The sequence below is a fragment of the Homalodisca vitripennis genome, chromosome 6, assembly GCF_021130785.1.
Source record: "Homalodisca vitripennis isolate AUS2020 chromosome 6, UT_GWSS_2.1, whole genome shotgun sequence".
In the NCBI taxonomy this organism is placed as follows: domain Eukaryota; kingdom Metazoa; phylum Arthropoda; class Insecta; order Hemiptera; family Cicadellidae; genus Homalodisca; species Homalodisca vitripennis.
In genome coordinates, this window is record NC_060212.1 from 82639068 (window position 1) to 82651349 (window position 12282).

Genomic DNA, 12282 nt, shown 5'->3' on the forward strand with positions numbered 1-12282 from the left:
AATGAAATAAATATAGAAAGAAGAAAATAAAATTACGGTAATAACAGATACTTGCATAAATAAACTCAATTAGGTCACCATCTTCTGTAATTATTAAGGATATAAATGCCACGCATCATATGATGGATGGACGGAGTGTCCCAAGGTGGCTTCAACAGGTCTGGAGGTTATGTTTTACCTTTGGCTAGTACAGGTGATAATTCTACCTCATAAAGTCCTAGTTGTGATTCCATTTAGCAGTTGAGATAACATATTTTCTACTATTATCACTATGAAACCCAATATTCCATGCAGTGAATTATTATTCTTTCAGACTTAACCAAATATGACCTACCGCTATCAGCGAACAGACGACATTGTATAAGTCTGTTAACTTTAACCACTGAGCCATCTAAGAAAAATTATGTACTGAGTAGAAAATCCATTCTATTACTGAATTACTTTGCTCATCTTTATATTGGTTAAACTATTTTTGCTTGTTTCAAGCAACTACTAGTAAATATGCTCCTTGCAAACGAGACTCCCAAATAGTGATATCTCTCCAATGCAGTTATAACTGCATGGTAGTTTAAACATTTAAATGTAAATACCCCTTAGTCAAGACTTTAGTTTTTTGAAATGCCCGTTTTCTGCTTCAAAATTTATTGTGAATTATAGTGTTAGTGTTTGTATTTTTTGTTCTTCCCAAGAAAATCTTGTAACAATTTTGTAACACATTGATTTTGGCAATCTAAAAACCTTTCTCTCCGAACTAGAGCATTAGTTATTTTCTGTTTTGAACTCATTTCACAATCACCTCATTTGCCAGTTAGAATGAAAAGGCTATTGTATAATCGTGTATCACAAAACTACTTTAATTGTCCTTTTGGTTCTAGTTATGTTCCTTGGTAAATATGTAAGATAGGTATTAAATTATCCTCTACTGTTTTCTTACATTTCTTTATTGAATATAAACTTCCACTGATTGTTTCTATTTTATTTGTAATAGTAAGAAAGGAGCGATGATTCAGCGTGCTTTGACCTAACGAACGATTTGCAAAGGGGACAGGGTAAGCAAAAAAAAATATTTTTTTTTTCGAAAATCATTTTAATGTTTTTTCTTGTTCTCTGAAGTATTCTGAACATTTTGATATATAATACAATATACAGGGGTGCTGAATAGTCCTGGGATGGTCTAATAACTTCTGAACTAATTACAATATAAGAACCAAAATTTAAATCAAGCTTTTGCTCATATAAAACTATTATGTTATGTACTTTACCATGATATCCTGCTAGATTTTGAAATTGGAGGTCTATTGGGAAAAGTATCACTAAACAGATGCCTTACCTCATCACATCATCTAATACGGTCACCAAACCCGCGCATCATTAATAAAGGTATTCTTTCTCTCTCGGAAAGCGCCATAGCAAAATAAACTAGCACTACTGAAACTACTTGCAAAATTAGGGCTTGAAGACTTCTAAGTGACTGAGTTGATAAAACAACTGTATCTGTCAGCTGGTAATTTCATTGTTATATTTTTGGTCTTGTTTGCTCCAGCTGATTACCTTCCAGATAAGGAAGGTAATAACCTTACCTGCTGATAAGGAATTTCCAGATAAACAATGCGATATCAGCGTTCTACAATCGATTGGGATATTGTCAGCAAACTGAAGGCAAACACTTTGAACATTTGTTATAACTGTTTTGGTAAGTGATTTGAAGTAAAAGAAGTAAAAATAAAAGATTAAGTGTCTCAGTTTTCTCTAACAACCAGAATGTTTGCATTTGAAAAATTCTGTATTTTATAATCTTTGAGTGTCCGCCATTTTGTAATGAGTCAACTGTTTTACGTCAGATTTTCGCCAAAATGTTTCTAATTAAAAAAGCTTTAATTTGATATACGACTCGACCTATGCTTTTATTTAAGAATTTTCACCAACCCCTAGCGGGACGTCCCCCATAAGCAGGATATCATGGTGAAATACATAAAATAATAGTTTTATATGAGCAAAAGCTTGATGTAAATTTTGGTTCTTATATTGTAATTAGTTCAAAAGTTATTAGACCGTCCCGGGACTTTTCAGCACCCCTGTATATATCTATATGTAAGTCATGTTTATTTACGATATTTGTGGACATTGCACGCACCGATGTAGCCAGCAATCGTGGTGCAAGTACCAAAAGGCAGTTGCGAACCAATAACCTTTTTTCCCATTTATGATGCAATTTCATGTTTTAATGATAGTTACATTGCCAAATGTGGAACTATGAAAAAATGTAACATGAAAATAGGCCTAAACACAATTGAAGCTATGAAAATGTTAGATAAGGACCGAGTATACTTTGCGCAAAAACAAGTCTTAGAGATCACAAAGAAGGCTAAACAAATGAGAATACATAAAAAAAATGAAAATTGAAGATGTGGAAGAGGATCCTGATAACCCCAGCTATGGTTATGGGATGCATTAAAAGTAAGTTTATGTTAAATTCATGTATTTACCATTAAAACTCTGTCTTTCTTGGCGTTTTTATGCGATTTCCAAAACTTACATTTTTTAGTACATTTGCACACTTTTCTCAGCATTGGAGAGGTTTAAAGCTCTGAAATTTTTATCACATATAAAAATAACTTATTTGTATGGTTTAACGAGAGATTTTATCAATATTCATTCTATAAACAAAAAATATAAGCTAAAAACAAAGTTTTTGTTGTAGTTTATAAAAAAAAATCAAAAAAGTAATTTAAAAAATATTTTTTTAATTCCTCCTGTTAAACATTGTACAATAGTATAACTATTATTGTGAAACAAATTCATTGGGATATCTTTTATGGTTATAGAGAAATGTGTGCAAATGTTTGGTCTATTTAACATTGTTTAGATAGGCCCTACCCTGTCCACTTGAAAAACAAAGTTCAATTTTAAATTTGAGCTAGATTTAGATAAATGAATGATATTAATAATGTAAGTTAATTAAGTTTATCTCATTATCATAGAATGTACTTAAATACAATCACAGCAAATTTAAATTTATTTGAGACCTTTACGGAATTCTTAACTGTAGGGGATTCAAAAATATTTTAAACAAATCGAAAACGTCGTATTTACGTGTAGAAACTTTCAAATCAAATCAAATCACGTTTATTCCCACACAAAAAAATGAAATACAAAATAAATCCTTACATTCAAAATGAAAACCAATATACCATTTGTATATCTAATTAATATAAAACATACACAATTATTCTAGTAATACAATTCAAAGTAATTAACATTAAATAATTAACGCTAAAATAATAAAAAAAAAATAACTTATGTCACCATAAATAAATCAATATAATGAATAAAGAGATGAAATATAGTGGAGAAAGTAGACAAAAAAATTATGGTTGCCTGTAAAGTCGGTTTTACGGGCGGAGATTTTACGTGACAACGTCTTTTTCTCGTAGAATATTTTTTGATATGAATATTAAAATTGCACAATAGGAACAAGGAATTGAATGAAAATAAGAATTGCACAAATTTTAACTATAGAAATATATTTGGTTTACTAAAACATTGTACATAATTTGAAATTAATTAAAATTTGTTATTGTAAATGGTAAAGTTGAATAAAACATTTACTAAAATTGGAATTTGAAATTCTTGCTAAACACAGTTAAATTCTAACTCCGCGCGTGGTGATTGGTCGGTTTAGTTCGTTTGTTTGGTCGCACCGTTATGACAGGTTAGAGGTTATAATTTGTTATTTTAAATGTTTGACTAGCAATACGCGCTGTTTCTTCTCAATCGACTGAATTACGATTGATTGCAGAGTGATTTAAACTGATAATTTACTTAACACTATCAACATTTGTCAATAGTATGACATAACCTATAAACTCAGTTTCTCAACTTTTGTGTCAATCTAACAATTAATCAATCAATCATAGTTTACGATAATGAAATATCAGTGTACAATTATTTACCTTTATTGTTGTAGTTGTTGTAAATGTCGAATCTAAGCACTCCACATTTTCACGAATAAACATAGTTATCTGCTTTATCCCGTGCGGCGGACCCACAGTTATCTGCTTTATCCCGTGCGGATCCCGTGCGGCGGACCCACTGGACGGGCATCGTAACGTTACCGGGCGTTACACTTTTTCATGAGTGACTCCGAGCCGCAACCTAATTTAAGACGTTGTCACGTCAAAAAAATAAAAATATTGAGTGAACAAAAATTACAAAAAATAGGATAATTACTTAAGTGAATGGATTTTACTATCTATAGTTTGAAGAGGAGAGGAGAGGGGACAGTGCCGTCAGTCAATTGTTAGATAGTCTAGGTCTGCCTGTAGTCAACAGAGATAAGTAACACTCCATCATCAGTGTTTTTACAAGAGTTTTGCTCCCAATGTAATATCCTTGTAATATATAATACGAAATAGTATAATTAATAAATGTATGTAATAATAGTTATAGAAGTGATATTTTGGTTTTAGCAAATTATAACCGAATAATTAATTGGAAATACCAACATTTCTATTAAAAAAAATGGGAAAAAATATCTTATTGTTATAGAAATATTAAACGTTGAATCAATTATAACAAATAATTCACTTGACGAACAGTTCGCTACATGCTATGTGATCTGTTTAGCTAACTTCCAAGAAGCTCTTTAGGTAAACATTTTTAACGTGTTACAGGTAAACTTACTAAAATCTGTGAACTTTATCGCCTTTACGTATATCTGGTTACTTCCACAAATCACCTGTTACATTATTTATCCGATTAATAATAAAACTAAAAACTACTACTAAGAGGAGTTTCCTCTCAACACCATCTCATATAGTTAAACATCTATGTAAGTTATACATTTCTTAAATGAATTGCAGTTTCAAGTCAATTTAAGAAGGATCACTAGAGACTGATCTGGTACTAGGGAGGCTAGATTTTATGTTTAGAACTTGTGTTGCCTGGATTTCAAAACTATATACCTTAGATATATTAATTTATTATTTTTTCCATAACAATTACAAAAATTGTATTATCAAGTATCATATTTAATTAGAGCCTTAATAGTACATACTCTAAGTTGAGAAATATTTATATAAAGCCAATTGCTTTTTAAAAAACTATGATTCATATTAGAGTTTTTAGAAAACATAATACCATTTGACGCCTATAGTGTAGATTGCTATATAAAAACCAGTGAAGTATTAAAAAATATGCATTGTAATATCCTCTAACTAATTCTACACTCTATGTCTGTTTATATTTATTAAATAATGTTATATGAACTATATAAACCTTGTCACTATCGCTTAAAACTATTTAGATTTAAATAACTCCCTCTAAATTTTTTTGATAACAACAGCTTTACAGGTGTTTCCTTACTTTAATATTTAAATACGTCTTAAATGTAAAATCTGGAATTTTAAAGTTTGGTAATAGTTTTACTCTTTTTTAATTATTCAATTATAAACAAATACTTTAAAACCGTTCTATCTAATAGTCTTCTTGTGCATTACAGGAAACAACATAAACTACATAAGGGTACCAAATGACATATTTCACTTAATCATAGTGACGTATTGTTCAATTGGGGTTATTTATTATTCCTCATTATGGTAAGCTATAAATAAATAAATAAACATGCCTTTTATTTCAAGCGATTATCAGATACATCTGCTTTTTATAATAACTCACGTCAACATGATACAATATATTTCAGACACTAAACTTATTTAAAACAGTAAAAAGTAAAAAGTTAAAAGTATAAAACGTTCACTCCAGTGAAAAGAGGTGCTTCTTTAGCTGAAGTTTTAAAATGGTGACCTTTAAGCAATTTAAAGGTCACAAGGAGACCGTTGTACAACTTTGGACCAAAATGGGAAAATCCCCTTCGACCAATCTCCATCACTTTATTAAAGTGAAGTTGGTCACTCTGCCGAGTGTTGCGGCAAACGATCTCAGCACGACTGCACAGCCTTTCTGCCAGGTACCGTGGCTCCCGCTGGAACAGTACATTGTTTATAAGGCAGCAAGTCTGCATCCTACACACGGCATCCATGGTCATGAGTCCTGCAGCATCTCGAAAGGGTGACACGTGATCTCTTCGACAGAGCCCGTATACAAAACGAATTGCAGTGTTTTGCATTCTTTGAATTCGTTCTGCGTCCTCCTTTGAGATGCTATTGCCGTATGCCAGGAAAACAGTAATAAAAAATTGGCAACACGACAGACAGGACGAGACGCAGCTTAACGGACTCTGAAAGGGCGGATCTCAGCGTATACATGCCTCGCAGTCTCCCCAGTGCTCTCTGAGAAAACATACGACACATGGTTAGAAAACCCCAGCCCACTGTCCAGCACAACGCCAAGCGTCTTTACAGTGTCACTTACACTCAAGTTTTCATCGCCAATCCTGATTTGCACGTTGCTCTCTTTGATACACTGCACCTGAGCCGCTGATGCTATGTGCCTTTTTTAGCGTTCAGCTTAAGACCATGTCTCCCCGACCACACTCTCATGCTCTACAAATCTGAATTTACGTTAGCAATAGCCTCCTCCAACCCAATTAACCCAAATGGCATATGCAACTGGCAATCATCGGCATACAGATGGACTTTTCAGTGGCGCACACAGTTGTCCCAGATCCACGTGTACAATGTGAAGAGTACCGGGCCTAGACAACTTCCTTGCGGGGGCCCCTAGCTTTCACCAGAGGAGAAGAAGTCATTGTACCCATCCTCGTCATCTGTTGCCTCTCCACAAGATATGACCTAAACCAGTTTAGTGCATTATACTCGAAACCAAGAAACTTCATCTTTGCAAGCAATAAAGAATGGCTGATTGAGTAAAAGGCCTGGGAGTAGTCAAAGCATGACTAGTGAACTACACCGGCCTCCGTCCCGAGTCTCAAACAAGTCACTAAACAAGTTAACCAGTGCAGTACATGTCCCCGTGATGTTTCCTGAACCCAGACTTGAGTTTCGGTAGAATATTTTTGCTCATCAACAAAATTCGAAATCTGTCTCACAACCAATTTTTCCACTATTTTCGACATGGCTGGTAAGATTGATATGGGTTCTAAGATGAGAAACACTTGTTGGTATCTGTGTTTTCGGCAAATGGTTTGACTCTACTCATCTTCCATGTCTGTGGGAAACTCATCTCTTGCCAAGGACATATTTACAAGGTGGGTAATGGGCATCAATAGCATATGGGCTTACTGCTCTTATCATATCAATACCGATGTCGTCTGTTCCTACTGCCTTAGAGGTAATTTAATTCATTGCTGACACCACCTCTTTTTGTTAACTATCCTAAACTTAAACTCGTTAGTTAGTACTACCCTTCTGTTCGTATCATAAAACTGCTCCAATACTTCATCAGGTTCGCAAGACGTGCCCATCTCTGTGAAAGTACTTGTTTATATCATTAGTATTCATGTTTGGAGGGCAGTTTTTGATCTTTTGACCCCACTATACCATTCTGCCGTAAGCATTTCCAGAAAATACTGGAGTCTCTACAATTGGCCAGTTTATCTTCAAAATATCTCTTCTTTGCCGATTCTTATAGCACTTTTCAGTGTGTGTCTGACTCTTTTATATTCTGACCAGTTAGCATCATTCTGATTCCTAAGAAACTGCCTCTAGGGCTGGTACGTGATTATCTCACAAACATATCCATAAACCGAAAACATCAAGTTGGTCTTGATTGTAATGGTAATATCAAAGCTAAACAGTATATGATTTGTATGCAGTTAACCGCATAAAGGTAAGAAGCGCACGACATTCAGTAGGATGTGGTTCTAGTTCAATCAAAATTCAAATTAGGTCTCTGTTTGTTTAGGTCTCTGCACATGTGCTTTCACAAGTTCAAACATATCTATGCCAGTTTAGATATGTGTCATTTTCTGGTCAAAAGCTTGGTAAAAAACTTTTATAGTTATTATTTTCTAATTATAATATATTTTATGTGTGTAAGATGAACAGTTAATTTAATTTAGATGAACAGTTCCCAGTGATATCTTTTAAAATTTTATCAATACATATAAAACCGACTTGTTATATGCACATTATGGAACTGCACATTTATTATACATCTACTAGTAAATATTTAAGAAGTAAAATTTCTTCAGGCAAAAGAATTTAGTTTTTAATGTAAAATTTTCGAATAACTTAAAATTGTTTTAGAATAGAATAATACATAACCTTGTTTTAATAAATTCTTTCAATATCATATTGTTCTAATCTTTTAAAATATTAGACGTAAATACTTACTTATACAGTGGATTATGCAAATCAATTAGTAAAATAGAAGCAAAGATAAAGGAAAATAGTTAATGCCCTTAATTATTTAAGGATAGATTTTACTAAACTTCATTTGTATTTTTTTTAACCTTATGGACACTAATGCTGTACATTTTTACATAGGCAAGCACCTCTTTCGGTAACAAAATTATAATAAACTACTTTTACCTATTTTAGTACATTGCTGTGAACATAACAAATATTTGAAACAAGTCTGCGCGTCCTTCGAAGAGGGAGAATCGGCTGCGAAATTTAAAGTTTTATTATTAATTTGGTTAATACACCCCTTTAAGCAAAATATGGAAATGTGATTACTACGTAAGTACATCAAATGTAGTAAAAATGAAACATGGGATAAATTTATCAGGCGTTTTTTCTCTTTACAATAACATTGAGGAGGATTCAGTTTCAATGTGATGAAACACAACATAAATATGCTTATAAACAAACATCATCAGACTAAACCTATTTTTACAGCTGAATTTTGAATGTATTCTGCTTGCATATATATATATATATATATATATATATATATATATATATATATATAAAATACACATCGCGTGTCGGGTAACAGACTTTGCATGAAACAGACATGTCGAATTTAACGGATTAAAGAAAATAATTCTAGGATCATTTTGCAGAGAGTTACGCTCTAAACGCTCAGCCACATGCATATTATCAAACACGTTATTTCATATGGGAAAATAGCGTTGCATATAATATTTTATGTCCATAACTCAATTCGTTCCTTATATATCAAGCTCAAAACAGACAAATACGCGCATAAAATAATATTACAGTGGCCTAAGTCCAAAGAAAACAGGAAAAAGTGTTTAAAAACCAATAAATGAAACAGAAATGAATGTAGAGTTATAGGCTTCAATATTTCTCCCTATATAATAGGTAGTATTATAGTACTACTGTTATTGCACTATGAACAGTATTCCTGCATTAAAAGCTACTTTTCAATTTTGTTCAGTGTTTTGTGCAATGTAATCACTCGTTACTACTTAGTATTACCCTAGATCCCTAGTCTATACCATTTTTCACTTAGAAGTTATTATAGCTTCTGATACCATTTTTAACCTTTTTATACGAACTGACCAATAACTTCAAGCCTTTCATTAGCCAAAAGTGCTTGTCTCTCGAATGTATTAAACAAGTACGATGTAAGTATTTCGTATTTTTCAAAAACTTCTTTACAGATTTATAAAAACCCTAATTATTTGAGATGTTAGCGTGTACATGAGATTACCTGAAAATTATGTAATTTATTAAAACTGGCCTAAAAATAAAGTATAGGTGATACGTGTAAAATTTTTGCGATATCCTGTATACATCACATACACTACATATTAATGTATATAAGAAATTAAAAATTAATTTCTTGAATGCAGGAAGTCTTCTACAATTCTAGGACCGATTTTATCGATTTAAGTAGGTACTATACACGGTATAAAATAAATTAAATGTACAAATTGAAATGTCCTTCTAAATCTACCTGAGATGTCAATTGCGAATTACTTGCAGATTAGAATATTTATGTTAAATAGTTACTAAGTGTTGCAGCTAATAAAATTTTTTAAACAATAATGAAGTACTAATTTTAAATTCACATTTTAATTTTTATTAAGAAATGAATAGTAAATTCAAATTGTAATGTGTTTAAATATTTAAGAATAGATTGGAGGTGCACTTAGGTCAAGGCTCAAAACTGTTATTAACGTGTTTTTATTAAAAAAATTACGTTGCGTGTTTCTATTACTTTTGGGTTAATATGAGACGCACAGCGCACGGAGGCCAGATACAAGTTAATTTAGTTCTGTGTATGAGAACAACACTAAATGTAATTGCTTAGTAGTTACTTGTGTCTCCTGATGTTCTGATCCTGCCACACATATTAATATATTTTTAGTTGGAATATGATACATGTTATAGACTCAAATTCATATCTACCGTTAGTTTATAATTACTCTGTAAAAGTTCACAGCACTGAGTATAACAGGTCCTGATATCTCAAGCTTATTACCTAATAGTGTGTAGTATCGAATATATTACAATATACTTTATTGAGATGAAATACTTAATTGAAGTCATACTTAGAAGGGGATAACACTAAAACTTTAAAATTAATTTAAAATCTACAAAAGTCTGATGATTTTAACCATTTAAAAGTACCAAAATAAGATCTGTTAATGGACACATCCAAGATAAAACCAAATATAAGAAACGACAAATGTATTTGAAACTAAATAACTATATCTACTAATCTTATTATTCACTCAATGTATAATAACTACAAATCGTCATACACAAGTTTGACAACTAATTAGAATGCTAACATGTGGTAACGTATTTGGATTAATGTATACAACGTAGGAAATTGATATTTGTTTGTAAGTAAAAATTTGGGGGATGGATTGAATAATATTGTTTGTAAATACTAAACACACGTTTATAGTCCATTTATTATAACGTATGTAATATCGTTGGGTATGTATATCTTTCCAATCCTTCCAGTATTGTTCCATGCAGGCGTTGCACTATTGAGTATTTTATCGAAAGAGCCTCCATAGCGGATAACTTTTCATATTCAAGGAGGAGAAGAAGAATTTAGAATTTTTTATCACCATAAATATATTTAAAACATATGATATGTTTTCCTGAACAATAAAATAAAATCTTAGTTTATTTGTGTCACTGAGTTTTGAAGGCTATGAAACCATTAAGGCGTTGAGAGTAAATGCGTGGTATTTATAGTTCTTTAAGCATTCACGTTGTAAAGTCATAATTTTCACACGTGAGTAAGATCTCATCTATTGAAGTGTTCTTATTCACCAATCACTTCAACATTGAGATTCCACTATTTCATCTACTTCATTCAAGATGGGTTTTTTGAACAGCAGATTGAAACGAGTTTCGAATTCCTGTCATTTAAAGATATTTCCAATTAATTATGGATGAAGAGTTTAAGAAATATATTTGGTATTAATATTGGTATTATCTAATGCATTTAGAGGAAAATAAGGAGGTTGAAATTAATTAATCTGTTTTAAATTTCAATTTTCAGTAAATGCTTTAACAAATTAATTAGATTCCTGTTCTAATAATTAATACTGTCCCTCAAAGTTCGTCGATTTGAACAAATATTTTCTTTTAACGCTGATAAACCAGCACCAGAATGTTATTTATATTATGGCTGAAAGGTATGTTGATGAAGTTAACGTTTGAATACCAATCTAAAATGTTTACCTAGACCACGACAGTTTAGTGACTTTCGATTACAGAAAAATCCTCGAAAACTTGATAATATTATTATTTTAATATTTATTACTAAAACAAGTTTGACACTCCACTATACAATCTTATGGTTTATAGCGTTACAAAGTTTTAATATATTTGTATAAATTCTAAGAACCCTTAATGAGGAATAAAAAATAGTTTTGTATTATAAGGAACGTTTAATTTTTTCAAGTAACTTTTTGAAGAAAACACATATTACAGAATAGATAGACAGCGTATTACAGCTATTGTTTCAATAAACTCGGTATGTTTATACTAGTTTTATATAAAAATATTTTGTATATATGTATATAACAGTTTTAGGTTTCTTATCTGTTAAAATCGTATAGATGCAATAATAATCAGTACCTTGTGAAAACAGCAGTTCACAGTAAAAGTATTGTATTTTATTAATCATTTACTTTATAATCAGTTATAATGAATACTTAATGACAGTAAATATTAATTTTGTTTAATACAATAATTGGAGTATAATACTACTCTATATTTTGAGGGAATATGCATTTCATTACACATTTAAAGAAGTTCAAATAATAGAACCAAATATACCGCCTGAGCTGTTGCCGTGTTTTATTAATACATTACAAAGAGGCAATTATAAAGTCTTTACAGGTAAAAGAACATGTTGGAATATAGTATTTTTAGATGAGAACAAGTTTCTTGGATTTTAAATATTTTTAAACTTTCCGCT